At 30.6% G+C, this 21,788-nt stretch overlaps 1 protein-coding gene across 28 annotated transcripts in view; it reads right to left on the bottom strand.

The window, feature by feature from the left end:
* Positions 1 to 21,788, bottom strand: part of LOC123008242 (glutamate-gated chloride channel) — a 39,209-nt gene that overhangs the window by 14,596 nt on the left and 2,825 nt on the right. For all 28 annotated transcript variants that reach the window (XR_006412937.1, XR_006412935.1, XR_006412936.1 and 25 more), the window contains exon 2: positions 4,142 to 4,256. The gene's annotated coding sequence lies outside the window, so the exon portion shown is untranslated. The remainder of the gene's footprint in view (positions 1 to 4,141; positions 4,257 to 21,788) is intronic.

Below are 21,788 nucleotides of genomic sequence, written 5' to 3' on the forward strand. Positions count from 1 at the left end.
TCACTCTAGAATGGATAGTAAATCATACACAGACGATTGAATCTACCGATATTTTATTCCTCGTTTCATCCTGTCTCAATACCTCAAGAACTTTATGTGTGGTTCCTTGATTTATAATATTGTCCCTATCACTGTGTATTTCATTTAGAAAAATAACTTATTATATAGAATATAGAAAATATATAATATAGAAAAATAAATTATTGCAGGTTGTTTGAACAGTCCAGTCAATGAACCATCAAAAGAAGTTGTAGAATACAAAAATTTTTGATTTTTGACCTGTGTTTGGACTAGTTAGAAGATTAACATACTAACAGTCTTTGATCTAGAACTTACAGGGGCCATACTAGTTTTGATACAAAAAAAAACACGAGAAAACCATCTTGTAGAAAATTTGTAAGCTTTAATTTTGTATAAAACTATATTTTTTGTAATACCGTTTCTTGGATATGAGCACAAAAGCATAAAACACCCTTTGAGCTTCGCTTACCTCAGAACACTTTCGGTATGTTTACTTCTAACACAAATAGAGTCCTGAAGTAAAAAATTCTGTTCCCAACCATGCCTTCTGTTAATTGGACTAGAAATTGAACGTGCCTTGATTAGTCAAAACCGTTAAAGTGCAACCCCATCGTTTTTAGTGGCAATTAAGCAAATTGCTTATCCAGAAAGAAACGTTTCATTTCTGGCACTGCGTCTGCTTCTGTGCCGGTGAACCGAAGTCGAGTAAAAAGGTTTCGTCGGCTGGCTTGTGTCATTTGCAAAGATTGACAAAGTTTTGTTAGATTTAACCATGGTGGAGGTAAAGAGGCAAATCGTGGTTGTTTGCCCTCGGCGGCCGTGTACTGTCGCGACCGACCTGATCAATAGTGTGCTGCGGAACACCACACGTCTGCATAGACATTGTTAACTTGAATTCTTTGACGATTGACCTCTAAATGGCTGTCTGGCATACCAAGCAATTCGTGGCGTCAGACAGGTTGAGATAAGCCATAATGAAAAATTAAGACAAAATTATGGTTCCGATGTGAAAGAGAGTTTTTTTCTACTTGCAACTTTTGTAACTTAATTAGACTAAATTGAGCATTTAGCTAAATTAATGCATTTTTTGCAATTTACCGAAATGTCTAAAATAATTATTTTACCGGTGGTGACACAATATGATCGATGGTTCGACAAGAAACAATTATTGTTTGTTGAAACATGTTTACACACAATTCCTTAATTGGGTGTAAATAAGGTGTACCTTGGTGACTCTATTTGACAAGTTGAGGCAATTTTTGCTCTACTACATATTATAGTAATCGAGTTTTTGCAATACATAATACCATTACATTTTTAGCAATAATTTTTAATTAATCCTTCTTTGCCTAGAGATTAGTTTGTATGATTGTTATGTCAGAATTTTTAATTTTCTAATGAATTACGACAATAAGTAATATTATACACCTAGCTGCGTGTGTATTAATCTGATACAATTACAATTGTTTCTAATTACCCGCTTCTAGAATAATGAAAAATGAAGAAACTGACGTGAGTGTAATCTAGCAGAATGTTTCAAGGTAATGCTATAAAAAGGAACATATATCGCTCAGCATAAATCAAATCAGAATATGGATTACGCCCGGAAATGTATCATTTTATTTATTTATTAGGGTAATTTATAAAAGCACTGCCGTGTTTTTTCAATTTCTTTCATAACTGCATTCAGTATCACATTTTTGTTGAAAAAATAAAAAACTTTGATTTGGCGTGTTTGTAGTTAATTTAGAGATAAAATTTGGTTAATTGTGCACATTATTTTTTGAATATTTCACTTTTATAAATACATCCTAAAGTATTGTTCCTATCTATTATTTACAAAATTAAATTATTAAATCTTTCCTATTAATTTGTATTAAACATAAATACTATACACAGATATAGAAAAGTAGAGAAATATTCTTATTAAGAATTTGGCATTTTAGAATACAGTTGAAATAAAATTCCTCCTTGCAATAAAGTATTACAAAAATTATTATTATAAAAATGTTAAACAGTTAGGCAGTTTTTAATAAAAAAACTAAAAACCTATTTTCATTGTTATTTCTTTCAATTCATCTTGTTGACAACTTAGCTAAAAAAATCAAAAACTGTAACTGTAGAAACTAGAAAATGTGTTTCACGTTTAAATGTCAACAGAATTTTTGTGCACCCACGCATCTGAAACACCAGAGACAGTTATTTTTAACCCACCGTAAACACTGCGATTTTTTTAGAGCGTCTGAAACTTCTTCTAAATTTCAAAATCATCTGATGCTGGTTACATTTGCCAGATATCTTATTTCTCAAATTAATCCCTTGACGTGTAATTAAAACTCAACTAAAATACCAGGTCGGAGGAATTTCTAGACGTAACATCAACGAGGAAAAATGTTAACTTTTATTTTACTTCATAGTATTTTTTTACGATGGAAGTTAATTTCCTACTTGAGTTGAATACAAACAACAGCAAAAAGCAAAGCTAATAAATTATCAGGTAAAACACGAGCAATAAAAACAATACTATTGATTATGTAAACTTGTCTTAAGTGCAGTGGAAGTCTTTTTTCAGTCTTCTGTTTTGGAAAGATTTTAGCTATTCAAGGGCAATATTGTGAATATAAATCTAAAAATGGAAAAATAATATTTATACTTGAATCGGTATCCTGCTCTAGAATTAAAATTACATTTGAAATTACAAATATTGTACCATACACTTTTATCAGGTTATTTTTACAAAATTCATAACCGCTAAATGAGAAAAGATAACGCGTGATTTATATTTCTTAAGGTATTTCCGGAACGCCAAATTCTTTCGATAAATTTTAATATTGTTGCCGCTTTTTTATTTTTTATCATACGTTTCCATAAACGTAACAGAAGCATTATAAAACAAGTTGTGGTTAATTTTATTTAGTATTAATTAATTTTCGAATACTGATATGTTGAGGACACCGACCATTATAACTTGCGTATATTTTAATTGGTAACATAATATCAATGATATGATAATAATTATTGAAATTGCTTGGGAAGGCTAAAAATTAATTTTTGGTTCAGTGTAATTTTTGTTTTATTACACTTCATACTATCTTTAGTTTTACGAAAGATAAACTAGAATAGCAAATTTCTATTAAGTTAGTAACATAGTGTTAATTACGCAGTTTCCTAGCAGACTGATGATGTAATAAACGAAATTAATTTGTACATTATTTGTCTTCTAAGCCCTTTGTTAGAATCTACATTAATGCAGGTAGTTATGTAACCCGCAACTAAAGCTTTTGATGTGTTGATTAATATTACCAGACCGAATCAAAGGAGAGTCTTAAACAATTAACATGTTCTATGTTTGGCATTATAGGATAATTGACTATCAATTATTTATATTGTTGTTTCAGACTGATCATTTCACCTCTCATATAGCTAAAACTTTATTTCCTTGAAAAACAAAGGTTACGATGACTCAACTTAAATACATATTTATCAAAATTTAACATCAAACTAAGCTTGTATTTTAATTGCAAAACTTCACCTTCGTGTCGATTGTTAAAGAAAATTTACATAAAGACTGACATGATTTTTGTCAGATGATTTATTACTGTAATAACTGTTTTAAAAGAGATTGCAAACTAAATAAGTAAAGTGGTTTAATTTTTTTTGTAAAATAATCGCAAAATGTACTGTCGATTTGCTAACAATGAAAGCAAATAAACTAAAACATACGCAAATAAAGTTAATATTTGTGCAAATTAATTAAAACAAAATGTGAAAATGAATAGAAAAAAACACATTTATTGTTGTGCTATCCCGGCGCATCCACCATTTCATGTTGATTTATAAACGTGTCTATCGTAAAACAGGCAAATAAATCGTAAGCATGATTTTGCAAATGCATGCAGTCATTGTTTATTGTAATTTTGCAAGGTATCAACTTTGTAACCTTGTTTCAAATCCGTGTCATGTTCAAAAGAATTTGAGAGGAATTTTAGGTGAAGTAAATAATGATGATGTTTTCTCTGAAATTTCAATTCAGCGAAACAAAGGAATTGGATAATGGAGTATGTTAGCTCTCTTGAACCGTGCTAAAATTGGTATGATATAATCAAATAATGTTCATTACCTTTCCAGAGATATGGCGCTGAGTGCGGTGAGCTCAGCCCACGTGACTGGCGTCTTTCAGCATCTCACCGTCTTTCCTGGCACCTCCTGCATTCCATCAGGCCGACCCATAAATCCTGCAAATGACAAAATGAAAATTTATTTTGCAGTCATTTCCTCGAAAACTGATAAAAAATGCAAATTTCCAATAGAGTTATCCAAAATGTGGCGCTCGAGCTGGATTCATCGCGATAATACTCCTGCAAAACAAATTTTTGACAGGGACATAAATTATGATTGTGTTCCAAATGTTCCCTTTTTTCTTTGTCTTTAAGGGTAAGAAAGACTTGTTTTGCATTCGAAACAGCAGTTAAGGGAGTGTTTAGTGTTTTGTAAGTTAGAAATTATATTCAAATGAAAAAATTTCGATCGATTGGTTTAAATCCAGCCGCACTGACGCGTGCATTGTTGGAATTCTATGGCAACTTGCGGTCAAGTTAATTAAGTTCTGAAGACAATTCTGCGGTATCGGCTTTCAGGATCGTAGTCATAAATAATTCATTCATAGACTACTGACATCGAAGCTAACTTGTGAACGTTATGACAGTTTCAATAGGAGCCAATGTTAAAATTTGAATAAGGTATCGTCGCGTCGGCGAAAATGATTGGTAAATTCTGCCAATATTGGAATCTGTAACGAGTCTATACGTATTATAGAACACTCCATCCGGTATGCGTCTGGAGAGTGTATACGTTTACAAAATTGATAAGTCTGCTTGAGAATTACATTTCCTTGGAGAGTCATGTGAAACGTCAACTGTTGTTTTATGGAACCGTGATACGACTACTCATTTATTTACAGTAAAAGGCATTTCAAAGGCAACGAGAAAAATGCCTGTTTTTATGGGGATAAAATAATACTGAAACGTAAATTCTTTCACTTAAAATCACTTATTGAAACAGTTTTGGACAAAGCGCCTAGAAATGTTACAAAAGAAAATCAATAATTGTTGTGGTAAAAGTCTTTTGAGACTTTAACTGTTCTTGCAATTGTTGAATAAACTTTTACAGATAGGTGTTTGTCAGTTTCAATGAAGGGAAAATGTAAACTTTTAAAACTTCTCTACTGTGTAAATCTTATAAATAATTTGTTGCTTAATGAATCGAAACTGAGTTTTTATTCTCACCTGAGGATGACGAATTGTAGTTAATCGTGTTTTTGTTCATTATAACTAAATTATTTTTTGTCCGATAGCGTCAGTTTAAAACTCATTGATACATTGTTACACATTTTCTTTCATTATTGCTCGCTTTTCCTCAGTTTGTTTTGTTTTTTTTTTATTGTTATATCTTTCTGAGTTTTTTTTGTTCAGGGATTCGTTTTTGTGTCTCTTTTGGTATCATTAGTTGATGTAATCATTATATACATATCTACCAAAAAGACTTAAAACACAAATTTAGATTATTATTATCCAAGAGTAGCTGCATTAAATGTAGATGACAGAGTCATTATGAGTCATTATACCATCACAGAGAACTTTATATATTCTAAGTATTAGATGCACTTTATCTTATCCTCGCATCTTTGTCATTAGTTACATTTACAAAGGAGCACTATTTTTCAAGCGTTTTCACTCTGTTTTTTTTTTTTTTTATTCGGATATGTATTGCATCTTGCTTCCCAAAAAATAATAATCACATTAAACTAGATTCAAAATGCTAAGGTGCTATAAGGTATAGTTTAAAACTGAAAAAAACAAAATTCAATGTCATTTACAAATTGTCCCTTTTAAAGTAAGCAAAAACTCCTAATTTTAATTTTGTTTTTAGTGTTTTCGGTTTATAAATATTCCGGAGCAATTTTTATTTACCAATAATTTTATATTGTTTTCAAATATAAAACAAATGTAAAATAAACAAACATGTTATTAATGTATAAAAATATTCAGATAAAATATTTATTGCAAACTTTAATGCAAGTTTTATATTTACGTACCTATAATACATACGAGGAGTATTACATATTTCAGTTTTATTTATTTTATTTTTGAATTTATATACAAAAAAATATTAAATTTTAAGACTTATATGACTCAGCAGTATGTGAACATTTTGCTAGCAAGCTATTTTGAAAATTTCCGAGTTAAGTATTTTTATTTTTATAATCTTTGCTTGACATTTTGGCAAAGTTGTGGAACGAATAAACCACAACAAAAGCTGTTTTGTTGAATTATTTAGAACAAGACTTTCGACCAAATTGGAAATGTCACTTTAATTAAAATCTAAAAAAGTGGCCAATTACTTTACCCTACTTGTGCTTTAATTAATTTATACAAATGTTTGTTCTTTATTTTCTTTGTAAAAATAAAAAAAATCTGTTTTTTTTGTTTTTGTTACGACAAGAAGTTGATCTAAGCAGTGATATTGTCCTTCTGAAAAACAACTAGCTTATTTTGTAGTACAATATATCTCAATATCAGTCCAATAATTATAGTTATTATAGTAATAGAATCAAAATATGCAAATTTAAGACATTCATATACCACATTATGCATTTTAATATATTTCGTAATTTTCTTGCATTAAAATTATTTTCCTAGGTTGGTTAAAAGCCTGATTACATGTCGGCCCTACTTCACGCGACATACGTACTTAGTGGCTACAGTTTAATAAATAATTACCCAAGAATCTGTTTGTATATGCGACGGCGGCGGCGCTTAGAACAGGCCATTCGAGCCATTAATAATGTAGACACCGGAAAAACGCAGCGGTTTTGGGGCGTCGCCACATTTAACAAGAAGTATGCAATTGTTGAACAACTCCAAAACACTATGCACACATTTCGTCCAAGATAAATTAACTCGTTCATTAATATTCAGAGTAGGTGCCTCAGAGCGACGAAAATTTGAATTAAGACGAAACCAACTTCTGCTTTTGAATATTAAATCTCGAAATATGCTCAAGACTCGTAATCCACTAAATAAAAATTTTGACTTCTCTTTACATTAACTTCAAATTCACCGGAATCGATAGGATAAATACGCTCCTAACGACCATCTAACACGTGTTGGCTTTGATGAAAGGGAAAGTGCTTTGATTTGACGCAAGTATCAAGGGAAATTTAATTCAATGTGTTTTTTCACGACAAAGGTTTCCCAGGGTAAAAGAAGTCAAAGTTTTAACTTGTAGACCAAATGAGTAGAGACTTTGATATTAATAAATTAATAGCTCTACTACTCAAATTACACTTGGAAAAGATGGGACAAAATTTCAAATTAGCAACATCAAACAGCCAATTTACATTTGCCTCTTTGGTCCTGTTTTATTTCTAACACTCTCAGAAAATCAATAGCCAGGAAAATAGAACACAGTGGGGCATTTTGGGAAGAAGTGGTTTTTGTGGTTTAGAAAAACGAGCGCTCTTTCACGAGCTAATTAAAACAACCTCTTCGTCCATTGGCCCCTTTCTTATACAATGTGATGCATCAAAGTTTACCAAAAATGGTCAATATTTAATAATAATAATGACAATTTATGTGTCAATAGAGCTGTTTTAAGCTTTTATGATCCAAAAACCCAGAAAGTATCAATCATGGACATGGATGTGAAAATGCAAAGATGATTTATTTAGAATTTAATTTGTTTTAAACTACAAACTCTGTATTTTTTATTTATGACACCATTATTACCTAAAACATCTTCAATAAAGCACCTCATTTTATGCCATTAACGCCCTGGGCTGAATTATCGCAGAAAACAAGTTAATTGGGCTAGAATGGGCAAATTACGGCTATTAATCATACATTCTCCAAATCGGTAGCTTTTGCACTCCTCTATTCAGAAAGCGTGAATTGTGCTTTTAATAACGCTCGATTCTTGATGACCGCAGAAGTATTTTAAATATACATCGGGTGAAGGGAGGCAAAACACAAGTTGAACGCAATATTAATGGTGTTCCACCGACTCTATTACCATTATTCAAAATTCCCTTGGTCGTAACTACAAAACACTCGGTGAAATATTCTTCGTAATGTCAAGAGAGTACGGCGACAACTACGAAAAGGTTCAAACAAAACCGCTTTTATAAATTAGTTTAATGTTGGGCGGGATAATAATCACTTTCATTAATCAAAATTCTACCTGAAATGGAGTTTTCTTGTGATTTGATTCATTGAGCAAGTTTTGCGGAATGGAAAATAAGAGCTGCATAATCAAGCTAAAAGTTTAAAGTGCAGTGATTTTAATAAAATCAGAAATTTTAAAATTAAATGTAATAATGTTATTTATGTAGTCTCAGATTTTCATATGATAGAAATGAATATCTCAATTTCATTATTTGATAAAACTGAATCATCAAAAGTAACGTATTGGTGTATTCGCAAAATTGCTATGTTTTATAAGCGACAACCATTAATATTTTTCATAAATAGAAACGTTTTGAAATTGTCAAAAAGTTTTAATAAAAATTTGAACCTTTTATTGTTGTTATTTACATTTATTCAGGAGGATACATCGTTTTGGGGAAAGATCGTGATCGCAAGTCAGTTCACAGTGGTTCGCACCGGTACCCCAAACTGGCGAAGCTATTATTGCATAATAAATTTAATGGTTTATGTAAGTTTATGTTTGTAATTTTAAGGAAACAGCAATCTTTGGGGCAATATTTTATAATACTTCAAGAGCTCATTTCGGAAATATAAATCTGAGGTGTAATAAAACTGGCAGACTAAATTTTATATTCTGCCGTATTAAGTTATAAAAATCATTTATTCTTTTATGCAATAGCACAACTTTTGGTCACATTTGATAATGCAGAGAATAATCTTATCTTGATATCCGCTCCCTAAACCCATTCTGCGGACGTTTCCAATAAGCAACTTCAATTTGAAGCGAGTGACAACACAAAATCTATTTTTGTCCGGCTCTAGAACAGTTGGCAAGAGTTGGAATGATAGAGTAGTTACTCATCTCGTTCCTATTGTCTACTATCTTATTCGCAGCCACTGATGTGTTCCTGAAACAGACGTCGAAATCTGAATACAACTTTTTACCTATTGTTATCAACTCCAAACACATTCAATTGTCTTTAATAATGAGAAATTTATTTCATTTCGAAATTCACATTCACTCCAAATATTAAATAAAGCAACATTTAGATACTAGTACAAGTATAGTATTCCTTACATAAGCTTTAAACGATCTATTAGCGCTCTCAATTAGGGAAATCCTTTGCTAATTTTGAATTGTATACATTCGGAGATAGTTATAATACAGAATTACATATCTTAGCCAAGAATTTCCGGAACGGAGTCCAATATTAGCACAGACCCTCTAGATACCAATTAGATCCGCAAACAAATCACCGTTAAATTATTAAGAAAAATTGGCGAAACCACAAATTCTAATTGATATTTTATTCTGTTTTTCCACTCGACTGTAATCCCAAATGAATAAAAATATTATCTCTTGGAAGTAAACTGGAGCTATTCCGAAAACAATTAAATTTACAATTTGATTTTTGTAAAAGTTGTCTCAACGGAATAACTTTAATCCCACCGGAAATATCCACAAACGAATTAAAATTTAAATGAAGTAGCAAAAGTCACAAAATTTAACAAAGTAATGCATACAAATAAAAATTATCAAAACTAATGTGTTTCTCATTTAGTTCAATCTGAAATAGCTGTAGTAAAGATGCTCTAACCATTTAACACGTTGCAGAAATCTATTTTACAATCTTTTCTATTATTAGATTTTTTTAAATGACATTTTTATTTTTGTCAACATGGCCTCGTTGTGTTAAATGTCTGATTCTATGTATCATTAAAATTTTACGATTTTAGAGTTGATTTCCATAAGCACATATCGTTTTATACCCACGCTTTATTGAAACTTTGTAATCAAATTGTCTTTTCGTGAAATAGTAATGTGATTGTGGTTGACATCGACATAGTTTTTTCTTCCGGTTTTCTATAAATAACCACACCACCGTTATTACCGCAATTAATAAATCGATAGTAAATATCATATAAATAGATACCTACTTATAAAACTTTCAATCAACGTATTTTTTGCTCAAGTACCTAACAATCAAATAAATTGTAGCTAAAAAGAAATTATTTGGAACTGCTTTGATAAAAAAACACAATTAAGCAATAACTTCAAAGCACTGTTCACTCTATAATTTTTTACAGTGTTTGTATGATCACAACTTTGTAGACACGTTATCCGGTTTCGTCTAGAAAAATAATAAATTGTGGAAAAAGATCGATATGGCAGCGTATGTGTGAAATGGAAAATGTTTCATAGCTACGCTAGTTAAACTAATAAATTTGAATTTACAAGAGCGGAAAGTCGAAAAGTTTTCTTTCGTTTAAATTTTCAATTTTCTTGTCAAGTCAGAAAATTAGATAAACACGAGGAAAGATTAAGTCAAACAGAAAGCAGTGATGTTTTACGTGCCATGTGCAAGAAATTGCAGCTCAAGTACTGCGTTATGAACATTTTCCTACGACCATATAAGAAACTAGATCATAACGCATAATTACATATGCGCGAAAATTGGCAATATCGTACGAGGTCGAAAACGTGTGCGATTTGTTTTCGCACCCATCATAAAAAATAAATCGTTATGAAAAAAAATATGTTCGTAAGAAAAAAATTATTTATGGTTGTAGGAAAAATAGTATACAAAACTTGCAGGAAAGTGTCTAACGCACTCGCGGTATTGCCTGCACTCGGCTAACGCCTCGTGCGCAACTTTCCCGCTTGTGCGTTATTTATTACTTTTCGTGCTCGTTATGTAATATACTATTACCGTCACTGTTAAGCAGAAAATTATTTTTGAAGTGGTTTATTAGAAGATACTTATCTTGTTACCAATTCAGAATAATTAGATCAAAAAGTAATGTAACTATAGTATTGTTTAATTACTCTAAGTTAAAAGAATTTTTTTCCATTAATCAGTTGCTTTTGCATATGAAACATGAAATAAATACCTACATGTGGCAGGTATTTACAATTTTCATTAATTTGTTTATTATTATTCAGGGACCAAAAAAACTTGAATCTTGAAGGCTGAATTTTAATGTACATTCAAGATGATATATTAGTTTTTGTAATTTGTACTTTGTCCTTGGCCATTTGACTAATTTCAGCTTGTCAGAAAATATAAAAATGAGTGTAATTTTAGAATAAAACCTCCGAAAACTCCAATAAAGAATAAGAAATAGGATAATACAATTTGATTGCGATTCCTTACCCAATTATACAGAGGGCAATAAATTAATTTGATTACCTAATCGGAAAATTATATAACAGAAAGACAAACGGTTTTAGATAGGGCGTAATTTCAGCTTGAATATTTTGAATTCACTGCTGGCTCTATAACAGAATATTGTTAAACAGAAAAACACCTTTGCAAAATTCTTTTTAATTGAGCACACGGAGACGGTATAAAAATTTCATTTTTAATAATTTTTTGAAAACATTTTCTAACAAACTGAATGAGAGTGAATAATAACATACCACTTTGCTCGAGAGATGTAAGGTGAAAAGTGCATGGTTACTTTTAATTTATTAGAGTTCAACAGACTCGACATGCAACGATGAAAAAAATTAATAAATAATTTATCTACGAATATGAACTGTAATTTTCATGATTTTCTAAATTAACAGCTTTCGTCCTTTTACTAATTCGTGTTGGATCTTTAGACAGTAAAATCAAATAGTCTAGCAGGGTTGGTCACGTAAACCGTTAAATTTCTGTCTGTGTTCGACAAATCAAACTGCTTCACGAAATCTCTAAAATAAACTGAAGCTCGCAAAGGCTTATTTGTACTACTTCTAAGAAGTCAACAAGCCATATTTTAGCTAAGGTTCATTTTATTCTCTGCAGTCACGTGATCGAAACGTTTGAGGTAGGGTAAAATATCGATTATTTTTGTTCATTTCATTCAAGTTTCCCAACTTTGCTTATGGTCATTATTTAGATGATATCGATTTTGTTTGCGGAGGTCAAATAGAAAACTTTACTAAACCGATTTTAATTTTCTGCCAACATGAAGAAGTACACTTTTAATTTTTTAAAATTTAAAAGCAATTTTTGAAAGGTCAGTTGCATGAGTGTTTAGACAATTTATTTTTTTATAAAAATAATGATAAAATATTTTTCATTTCCATTTAGACGTTCCTTTGAAAGATATAATTATGAAAATACTAATTAATATTTAGCGCGATCCTTTGTTAAAATACAAATCATTACAACTTCATCAGTAATTCTCAAAACTATGATTGTTTTAAATAGCGAGTATTTGTCCGAAAAATTCCAACCAAGATTTGATTAATAGTGCTTTTACATGTTACGCATATTTTAGGAAGCCAATTAATTGGTTACAACTTTGGAGGGTCATTAACGAACAATACATAAAAATTGATTTTCCGATTCTTTTAAATAAACAATTTAAATGGCAATGAACAAAAGAAAAATAAATGAAAAAAACACATAAAAGCCACCACATGGATGGTCCGACCCTTATATTTTTGCCAGATTCATAGCCATGATCTCGTTTTGTTATATGATGTAAACTCCATTTGGTACGAAGAGTAAAAAAATTACTTTTGTAAAGAATACTTTTCATTTTTATGACCTCATCATAATAAGAATGGTTGAAATGAATAATACCAGGTGCTCAGTCTTTACAAATATACAGTTTGTGATATTTCAGAGCGAGAAATGAAAAATAAGTTTTTTTAAAGTGTGTCACTAGCAGAAGCGCATGCATTTGTTATCACAAAAGTTAATTTTGTTAATTTCGTAAAATAAGTGGTTGAGATTTATGGTGGCGCAGTTAGATTCATAGCTTTTTGGTTGTATTATTATTTTAGGGTGCACTTGGAATATCGTAAACATCCCTCAGGGTCGATATTGTGAACCAATCGACTAGATAATGCAGGTGTGGCTGCACCACTACCGTACATTTGCAAAAATAATGACAGTAACCTTTTAAATAATTTCACATTTCCAAGTATCTGTTTTATCTACAAAGTGTAACAAAATATCATCTATTTTCATCATTTCGTCTATTATTATTAGAGATATAAAGACACGTTGACGTAAAGATTGCTTTGTCAATGTTAACATCGTATCAAATTTGATTAGAGCTCTGGCATCGAGGGTCTTAAAAACGAGCCACAACAAAATAAAAATTTACGACGTTTTGTTGTTTCACGTTTTAATTATTTTATGTCCAAGTGAAATCGATCTGAAAAATGTTTTTTTTTTTGGAGTATCCTCTATTCCATCCATTACTGTCCGCTACTTGGTTTCAGTAACAATCAGTCACTGGCCTTTCATCCTATTGCATCTCGTTGAGTGCAGTCTCTTATGGACCGGCTTTCTGACGATGTCGTTATCATTACTCACTTTTGCGCTGTCAGAATTCATGACTTTTTGGTGTCAAGGGTCACACAACATTTTCGTAGCTGTCTAGTAATTCTGCCTGTCCTAGGGCGACAATTATCGACAAAAGAAAATAATTATTTAGAATTTAAAACATACACCGCACACACAGAAATGATCAATGAAATTTAAAATTAAAAATGCTTGTTTAACAAAGTCATTGAAAACGTTTGTTTAACAATGTTATTGTAAACTTGTGTTTTCAACCCAGAGTTTCTCCTAAATCAATGAGAAAAAATGCTTTTTAAAGAAACTGTAATGTGAAAAACATTTGATTACTTTTTAAATCACATCACTTACCAGGTACAGCTAAATATCTAAAAAAAATATAAAAAACAATAAAACATTAGTACATTTTAGAACAATATTTTAAAAAAAATATAAAAAACAATAAAACATTAGTACATTTTAGAACAATATTTTAAAGAATTTTTTAGATAAAAATCCTTTAAATAATTATTTTGAAGTTATCCGAGGCCATAATTTGTTGCAGGATATAATTAATGAAAAGATGTTCCTTGTAGAACTATATAGGCAAATATTTGATACACATCACTTCCCGGACTAAAAATGGAGCCGGGAAGCTTAATTTACCCGTCAGTATGAATTAAATGCTCTGATAGAATTCTGAAAAAATGTTTTCTTAATATTTTTATTTTTTCGAAGCTCTCCATAAATGGCTTGAATAAGAATTTTCTTCCAAAATAAAGAAATTTTATCTATTTTTAAACCAACTCGATTTTATTACATAATTCATTCGAAATTAATGTGTTTTATAAAAATAATTTCTTCAATCTCAATTTTAGGCTTAAATAAAGCAATTTGTAATATTTTGAATCGATTTGGCTCAATTTGAAGTCGGGAATCAACCTGGATCAAAGTATTTCGACAAACTAATGGCTTGAAAAAAAGTTTTCTTCAAAAATAAAGCAATTTGAGCTATTTTTAAATTAATTTCACTCGATTTTTATACAGAATTGATTCAAAATTAATGTATTATATAAAAATAATTGCTTCAATCTCAATTTTAGGCAGAAATAAAATAATTTGTGATATTTTCAATCGTTTTGGCTCTATTTGAAGTCGGGAATCAACCTGAATCAAAGTATTTCAACCAAATACTGGCTTGAATAAGAGTTTTTTTTCCAAATAAAGAAATTTGAGCTATTTTCAATTTAATTTTCTTTTATTTTAATACATAATTAATTCAAAACTAATTTTTTTTTTAAATAATTGCTTGAATCTCAATTTTAGGCCGAAATAAAGCAATTTGTGATATTTTCAATCAATTTGGCTCAATTTTAAGCTGGGAATCAACCTGAATCAAAGGATTTCAACCAAATACTGCCTTGAATAAGAGATTTCTTTCAAAATAAAGCAATTTGAGCTATTTTTAATTTAATATCGCTCAATTTTAATGCAGAATTAATTCAAAATTAATATATTTTACAAAAATAATTTCTTTAATCTTCATTTTATGCTGAAATGAAGCAATTTGTGCTATTTCTAATCGATTTGGCTCAATTTTAAGTCGGAAATCAAATTGGATCAAAATATTTCAACAAAATAATTGTTTGAAAAAAAGTTTTCTTCCAAAATGAAGCAATTTGAGCTATTTTCAAACCAATTTTGCTCGATTTTAGTACAGAATTCATTCTAAATTAATGTATTTTATAAAAATAAATAAAGCACGCAAAAATGTTTTAGGTACGTATTACAAACAACATTTTTGTTAAAGCTCCCAAAACACGAATTCACACCACCATAGTAACCAATTTTATTTTTTAGTCCGGAAAAACTGATTTTGGAGACTGAGTACGTAAAAGTCCTCAAAAGACTCATTTTAAGGACTCAGATGTATCTCTAAAACAGCTGTTTTCGGGAGCGTATACAAAAAATGGATTTTTAGAAGCTATAAATATTGCTATGCCAACATTTTAGAGGACTAATCCCCCAAAAGATCCACTTTGCGGTGTGTTTTGAATTTGCAAACTCATTTTATAAAGCAAATGCAAAAATTATTTTTTTGTTTATGACTGGGCGTCTTTACGTTCTGAACTTTCAAAAACAAAAGCATTTCATAGAAAGTTTTAATTGGAACATACTGTACAATTACCAATAAACAAAATCCCTCCAGGCTTATTTTAACACACAACGGTCACAATGTGCACATAATTTGGTATACGGTTTATCGTAGAAGACAATGTTTGCTTTTTAACTCATATGTGTCGCATAAATATGTTTTAGCTCTACTTGCTATTACCTTGCACCGAAACTGAATATGTCATTTGGCTTACAAGAGTAGCGTTACAGCCGAAATATAACCTACTTTTGCAGGTGCAAGTCTTCGGCCTAGGCATTGCAAGAGAAATAGTTTTGAAAGTTTGCCAAGAAATTATAACGAAATAATTATTTTTTTTATCGCAAGCATTTCCACTTTAACCGAAAACAAACTTGGCAGCATTTTTGTTTCCACCAGTCTTGTGATTCATCCATAATAAAAATCAATAGACGCATGGTTTAGGCTTTATTAATTTGTTCCTTTTTCCGCATCAATTCCCACAATGCTTTGGTTATTGGCAATGGAATCTCTGGAGGTTTCGTATTGTTTCACCGCTAATTGCAAAAACGGTGCATTTTTTATTATAACTGGGTCAAAATCAGGTCGTCTATCAAATAATTCTGCCGAGGTTAGGGCAAAAGGGTGCGTGTGTTGGAACGAAGAAAGCCGTTCAGGTGGTTCGCGTGACTGGAAAGCATACTCGAATCGATGTGTTGTGGACCATCTTATTTTTATACTTGAATGAAGACTGTTTATTTGACTAAACCTAATTAATTAAATATAATAGACGTTTAAATTATTCCAAGAAACAAGAAGTCTGAACGTGTCAAAATCATCCTTTTGTATTAGGTGCCAGGCAGTAAAACTGCACCAATTTCGTGGAATTACTTGTCCGTTCCCATTTAATTATCTTGCGTTGTGTTTTTTATTGATTTGTGTAAAAATAACCCAGACACGTGGAGCATCAAAGTTGTTCTTTTTAACATTTTATTGTTGTGTTAACATACAGACAATGAGGTATTCCCCGGCAGACCGTCAATTGGGCCAACAATTAAGTCACAAGAAGTATTGGGTTAATGAGACCTTTTTGTTACATGTATAATGAATAGCAACAATTTTATCTACCTGGAGTTGATTTATTAAGTTTACTTTTGCGTTTTAACCGTTTATCGCAAATCTTGGAGACCTGTTGGCAGCACTCCAAGCTAGGGAAAACAGCTAATTATTGAATTCATTGGAGGGAACTTTTGGAAAAAAGCACACAAAAAACATTTAAATGAAGTTTTAAATTTATGCAAAAGTGCTACAGGTCATGTTTTTTAATCAACCATGAAGGCAAAATCCCGTTTTTTTTTGTTTTTTTTATCGTAGAGGTTGTCTCAAAGAATATCTTTGTTATTGATGAACAAAAATTTTTAAATACTAAATGGGAAGCCCAAACACAGTTACAAAAACAATTAAAAAAAAGTTTCTCTCTTATACTTATTTATTTATTTATAATTTAACAGTATTTAAATTTTTTCTTATTAAAATGTTTTGAAATTAGAGTTTTTCATATTACCCAAATCCTTGAAACAAATAACTACTTCTTCTGTTGCTAACAATATTTCTTTTTTCTACATTAAATTGGCTAGTAATAAAGTGTTAGGCAAATATTACTGACTTGCTAAGTAAAATATTGTATTTTATATGTTAGGAAGTAGTGCTATGTATTAAAATAAGTTTTGCTAAGTGTAGAAATAGTGGAACCAATTTTTATCTTTTAAGGCATTTTCTGGGTCAACCCAGCGAAAAACCCCCATAAACGGGTTTTTACTTAAAATCACTCACTAAACATGTATGCATGGCTCCTGCACAAGAATATTATTTATTATTGGTATTAATTTTTGTTTTATTGAACAATTGCAGTCATGTTATCGATTTATTTTTTATTTTGTTAATGAGCATCTATTATTTAAATGTACTTCTACTAAACATTGACTGTTTTTACTGAACAAAAATATTTGAAGTTTAAGTACAGTACCGTGCAATTAATTTGCCTAACTTGTTTTTCCTTCTGTTTTGTATTATTTTCATCTAGTGTTTAGTATTTTTTCTTAGCAATTGCACTTAGGGTTTAATTTGTTTCAATTAAAAAATGAACGAATTAACATTAAATAAGCTTTCCTATTCTCCAAATGCAATACTAGTCTACATAATTTATCAATTCAAGGCTAAAATTCTTACTTCGATTTACAGAGAAAAATTTTTTCATCTTTTTATAATATGTATTTTCAAAAACAAATTAATTAAAAATTGAAACGTTTAGTGGCACTTAAAGCTGATGAAATTGTAATTGAAAGGTCCCAAAGGCTATTACGACACAGAATACTTTTTGTTATGCAGATAAAAAAAGAAAAGTCCGTATTTAGCTATACCGTAATTAATTAAAAATAATATTTAATTTTGGAAAATTAAAAACTTGGCTCCAATGTTTGAATAAAACTGTAAACTGACTTGGTTACTATTTGTAAACATTTTTAGTTAAATAAAATAAAATGCCCAGTTTAAATTTACTCTGCAGAGGATAATAAAGGTATTACGCTTGTGCAACCATTAAAATGTGAATTTTTAAATAGTGGATGTAATATGTGTGTAGTGTGGAATATAAAAATTCTTTTTATTTAAAATCAAGTTGAAAGCATTGCTCTTATCGTATCATAATCCTGAATAGCGTGCAATGGCTGAATTGAATATGACTATGCAATTTCAGACAGCCATCTTTGATGAACTTTAGCTTACAAATTGACTATTGACATAGAATATTTTATCTTAGCCTGATTTCCTTGATTTATGACTGAAGTTTATTTGTTTACTGTTTGTTTGTCAAGCTGGACGGAGCCGCCAATCAATTTGAATCTAGAGTAGCTAAAATTTCAATTCACCTGGAACAAGATTCAAGTGGTCATAATTTTTCCGAATATGGGTTTTATTTAATTTTTTTCCTATTTTGGTGTAGGTTCAAGCCTAATGAATATTCACTTCTCGTCTAAAGCTCAACGATTTGCACGAGCATTTAAATGAGGCATTTACAAGCGTCTGCATAAAAATGTTGATTTGTGACGTTTGGAATAAATTTTTGCACAAGTATTGAAATTTTCTAAAAGGAAAATTATTTTTGTTTTAATTCTGAATTACATCCATGAACTAGTCAGAATGTCGCCAGAATATTTGGCGCAGTTTCAGATCAATGAAAAGTGTAAGTTTGCTTTGCGGATGAATAAAATATTAATGTTTGGTTTAATTTTAAATTATCTAATTTGTTATTCTTATTTGAGTGTAAACAATAATTCTTTTGTTGCAAATTTGCTTGCATCCAAAATTTTAGGGAAGCTAAAGTTACAAGAGTTGCTTGTCCAAATGAGCCTCCGGAGAACTCTCTCTCGTGGCAACTACACCACTTCATTAATCTTATTACGTTTTCTTCATTTCTTTTGCTCCACATCATTTTGCATTTATATTTACATTTTGAGAGCCTTTAAGGTAAGGCAAATTTATGCTTATGGCTTTTCTCTCCACACACCGTCTTTGCATTTCTTTATAAAAAATGTCTTGATTTATTTTCTCACCCTCTAAACAAAATGGCTTCATGCATCACTAAGGCTTCTAAATCCCGGAAAACTATGGCATTTTATGTTCGACAATAGGGTGCGTTTTGGTTTCAAAGTGAATTTTTAAGCGACAAAAGCTCCGGAAATATTTTAAAAGCTTATCATTAGAGTTACATGTGTGACGCAGACATTTTTTCATATGGGCGTTGTTCAAACCGATTGCTACAAATATTCAACACTTTTATCGGAGTTTCAAATGTGTTTTAAGAGGGTGAACTCAAAAGACGATTTTTTGCCACAATTGGTCAATATTTTCCGTCATTTATTAATAATTTTTTTTCAACGATCAATCTTCACAATAATGTTGATGGGTTTATCGACGTCTTGTGACATAATTTATTGCTGGCGAAGATTGACCCTAATAAAAAATTATGGTCGGGCAAACTAGGCTCATTATTTTATTTTATGCTCGTCTTTATGCATGCTTGAGGCAGATAGTGTTAAAAACAAAGTTGTTTAAAGTTTTTAATTTACCTAAGCTAAGTTTAAATCAACAGTAAACTGTGTATAATAGATTGGTTAAAAAAATATATTGTGACAATAATCTAAATATTTATTCAAATATAACTCATTGCATCGCCCGGTGTAGTGCAAACAAATTTTCAAAATTGTGGTACAATTGAACTTGACTTAAATCTATAAAAGTTTTTCGGCCATTCGTGAAAATTGTGGTGCGGTCCGAAGGAAATTTATTTTGTGTCCGTTATTGTTTTCACTAACCCTTGCCCGGAGTCGTTTAGTCTGTCCAGTTTATTTTTCTCGAATCTGATTATCAACATGTGATAAAATCTGTTTTAAGAATTTCGAAAATTTGCTAGACTTGAAAATAATGATTTGTTTTCAGTAATGAAAAATCTGTCAGTTTATGCATTCTTTTTTTTTTTAAACTTATTGAAAAATAGTAAAATTTTAAATTGTTATAGAGCATTTTTAAATAGTTAGGATAGTTGTTATATTTAATAAACACTTACTTTATTGAGATTACATTTGCTTATGTTTCTTTCTTGTTTTCAGCAAAAGTAAAAGCACTAAAGTTCAGAATAAGACTAGCTGTAATTTTTTTACAACTGTTTGGATTGCACGTCGAGTTTTGATCTACATACATAACTCATGAAAAACGCTGAAAATATGCGATTTTGATTTAAAGGTACTGTATCCGACACACGATTTTTTATTCAACAGCTTTCTTAGATCGTGATTGAGTATAATCGTTGAATGTAAATAAAATCAAATTTTAGTGTAATTTACAAAATTATTTACAGCTGAATCCGTGTTGATATACTCATAATTTACGTTAAATTAAAGCTTTTTTTGTTAATCATATTTTTTAACATTTAATCGTAAGTAATGTATCATCCGTATAAAACTCTTATCAAAAATATTTAAACCAAGCACTTATTGCAAAAGTTAAGAAACTAGGGACAAACTTTTATGATGCAATGGGCAAAGTCTCTTGCCAAGTTTCTAGACAGTATATTGAGCAACTCTTCTTGAAAATTATTGGGTTCACATTTGCCTGCAGCCAACCTTGATTACCGCAACCCAAAGCATCAGCTGTTGTGCATAACTCAGGTAAAAGTGGTAGTGAAAATGAAGCTAATGATAGTGACAGGTCGAACTTGCTTGTCCTTGACCAGCTTTAAAATAAACCTCAATAAAACTAGGTTGTCACTTGCACGCGACTGCAGAATTTTCATAAAAGCTGCATAATGTGGCTACTTTCGACAACAATCAATGAGAGCATTAATTTGTATAAAGCAAGCAAATAGTACGAAAGAGGCAACGAGGTGATAGAGGTTATCATTGCTATATAAATTTTTTATCGCGAGGGTTCCGAGGAAATATCGACGGAGGGTTGTCGGCAGGACGGCGCCGCCGAGCATTCTAACGACGCTCCATACAGAAAACTTCGTCCATTCCTTGCAGAAAAATCTGTAGATAAATAAAGCCAGCAATTATGTTTTGACGACTTTGTTTGCGCCAGGTTCTTACAAAATCTGCCACTAAAAAGTATGAATCCTTTGAATCTGGCTTTAGGTATAAAAAATTCATGGCGGAAATCCGCCTCTAATATAAATTTATTCACCAACAAGTCTGATCGACTGACCTAACAGATTTTTTTTGTAAAACTATATCAGACAAAATAAATAACAAATGAACTTATTTTTTATTAATGTACGATCATTATTCAGCAGTGACGGTTACAAAGGTCAAGATTTCTACTGCATATCGATTGTTATGAACTAAGCTTCACTAACTCGAAACATACAAACATGGGATATTTGTCTGATTGTAATCTCCAGTTTTGGGAGCAACGTGCGCTTAATTAACGATTACAAGAATATGGACAAAGCTTTGAGAATTTCTAGTCATATAAACAATGATTATAAGATAAAGTTAAACAAAGAAAAGGTAGAACTGAAGTCTAATAATTTCATTATTAAAAAGGTCTTTGCATGTTTGAGATAAATAAGAAGACATACAATTGACATAACTT

This window comes from Tribolium madens, unplaced genomic scaffold, assembly GCF_015345945.1.
Source record: "Tribolium madens isolate multiple individuals breed KSU strain unplaced genomic scaffold, Tmad_KSU_1.1 Scaffold_3;HRSCAF=73;Tcas5.2_LG2, whole genome shotgun sequence".
In the NCBI taxonomy this organism is placed as follows: Eukaryota; Metazoa; Arthropoda; class Insecta; order Coleoptera; family Tenebrionidae; genus Tribolium; species Tribolium madens.